We start from the raw sequence: 2,501 nt of genomic DNA on the forward strand, positions 1-2,501 counted from the left end.
TGGATTCTTGATTCTGTTCCACTGGTCCGTGTGTCTGTTTTGCTGCCAATACCATGCTGTTTTGATTATTGTCACTTTGTAGTATAATTTGAAGTCGAGCAGAGTGGTGCCTCCAGCCTCATTCTTTTTTCTCAGGATGGCTTCGGCAATTCGGAGTCTTTTGTGCTTCCATACAAATCTGATGATTTTTTGTTCTATTTCTTTAAAAAATACTGATGGGATTTTGCTGGGGATTGCATTAAATCTGTATAATGCTTTAGGTAATATGGTCATTTTAACTATGTTGATTCTTCCAATCCAAGAACATGGAATATCTTTCCATTTCTTTTTATCTTCTTCGATTTCTTTTAATAGGGTCTTGTAGTTTTCATTATATAGGTCCTTCACATGTCTTGTTAAATTTATTCTTAGGTATTTTATTCTTTTTGTTGCAATTGTGAAAGGAATTATTTTTTCTACTTCTTTTTCTGATATTTCATTATTAGGGTGTAGGAATGCTATGGATTTTTGAACATTGATTTTGTATCTGGAAACTTTACTGTATTTGCTTATTGTTTCTAGTAGTGTTCTTGTGGAGTCTTTAGGGTTTTCTATATAGAGAATCATGTCATCCTCAAACAGTGACAGTTTGACTTCTTCTTTTCCTATTTGGATGCCTTTTATGTCTTTCTCTTGCCTGATTGCACTTGTTAGGACCTCCAACGTTATATTGAATAACAGTGGCGACAGTGGACAGCCTTGCCTTGTTACTGATCTTAGAGGGAAGGTTTTTAGTTTTTTGCCATTAAGTATAATGTTGGCTGAGGGCTTGTCATATATGGCCTTTATTATATTAAGATATTTTCCTTCTATACCGATTTTATTAAGTACTTTGATCATAAATGGATGCTGTATCTTTTCAAAGGCTTTTTTCTACATCTATTGATATGATCATATGATTTTTATTTTTTAATTCTTTTATGTGGTGTATCACATGAATCATTTTGCATATGTTGAACCATCCCCGTGCCCCTGGGATGAAGCCCACTTGATCGTGGTGTATAATCTTTTTAATATGTTGCTGTATTCAGTTAGCTAGTATCTTATTTAGGATTTTTGTATCTGTGTTCATGAAAGATATTGGTCTGTAGTTTTTTGTGTGTGTGTTATCTTTACCAGGTTTTTGTATCAGAGTAATATTGGCCTCATAAAATGAGTTGGGAAGTATTACCTCCTCTTTGATTTTTGGAAGAGTTTGAGAAGAATAGATATTAAATCTTCTTTGAATGTTTGATAGAATTCACTGGTGAAGCCTTCTGGTCCAGGACTTTTACTTTTTGGTAAGTTTCTGATGATTGTTTCAATTTCCATACTGCTGATCGGTCTATTTAGATTTTTCCAGATCTTCTTGATTCAGTCTAGGAAGGTTGTATTTTTCTAAGTACTGGTTCATTTCTTCTAGGTTATTAAATTTGGTGTTATATACTTTTTCATAGTATTCTTGTACGATCCTTTGTATTTCTGCGATGTCAGTCGTAATTTCTCTTCTTTCATCCTTGATTTTGATTATTTGTGTCCTTTCTCTTTTTTCTTTAGTGAGCCTAGCCAGGCATTTGTCAATTTTATTAACCTTCTCAAAGAACTAGCTCTTTGTTGCATTTATTTTTTCTATCATTTTGTTTTGTTTTCAATTTCATTTATTTCTGCTCTAATTTTAATGATTTCTTTCCTTCTGTTGACTTTAGGCTTCATTTGTTCTTCCTTTTCTAGTTTTTTAAGATGAAGCGTTAGCTTGTTTATTTGGTCTTGTTCTTATTTTTGGAGGTAGGCCTGTAATGATATGAACTTTTATGATCGCTTTTGCCGTGTCCCAAAAGTTTTATGTTGTACTATCATTATCATTCGTTTCTATGTATCTCTTGATCTCTCTTTTTATTTCTTCCCTGACCCAGTTATTCTTCAGTAGCATGTTGTTTAATCTCCATGTATTTGGGGTTCTTGCTGATTTCTTTTTGCAGCTGATCTCTAGTTTCAAAGCGTTATGATCAGAGAATATGGTTGGTATGATTTCAACTCTCTTACATCTGATGAGGCTATCTCTGTGTCCCTGTATGTGGTCAATTCTTGAGAATGTTCCATGTGCACTAGAGAAGAACGTATAAGCAGCTGTTTTGGGATGGAAGGCTCTGTAAATGTCAATTATGTCCAATTGATCTAATGTGTCATTTAAGGATGTTATTTCCTTATTGATTTTCTGTTTTGATGATCTGTCCATATCAAACAGTTGGGGTATTTAGGTCCCCTACCACGATAGTGTTTTGGTCTGTTTCTCTCTTTAGTTCTATTAGTAATTGCTTTACACATTTTGGGGCTCTTCGATTGGGAGCATGGATATTAATAAGTGTTATATCTTCTTGGTGAATGATTCCCTTTATCATTATGAAGTGTCCTTCAGTATCTTTCTTTACCTTTTTTATTTTGAAGTCTCTTTTGTCTGATATTAGTACTGCTACTCCCGCTTT

This window comes from Pteropus vampyrus, unplaced genomic scaffold (genome assembly GCF_000151845.1).
Source record: "Pteropus vampyrus isolate Shadow unplaced genomic scaffold, Pvam_2.0 Scaffold19, whole genome shotgun sequence".
In the NCBI taxonomy this organism is placed as follows: Eukaryota; Metazoa; Chordata; class Mammalia; order Chiroptera; family Pteropodidae; genus Pteropus; species Pteropus vampyrus.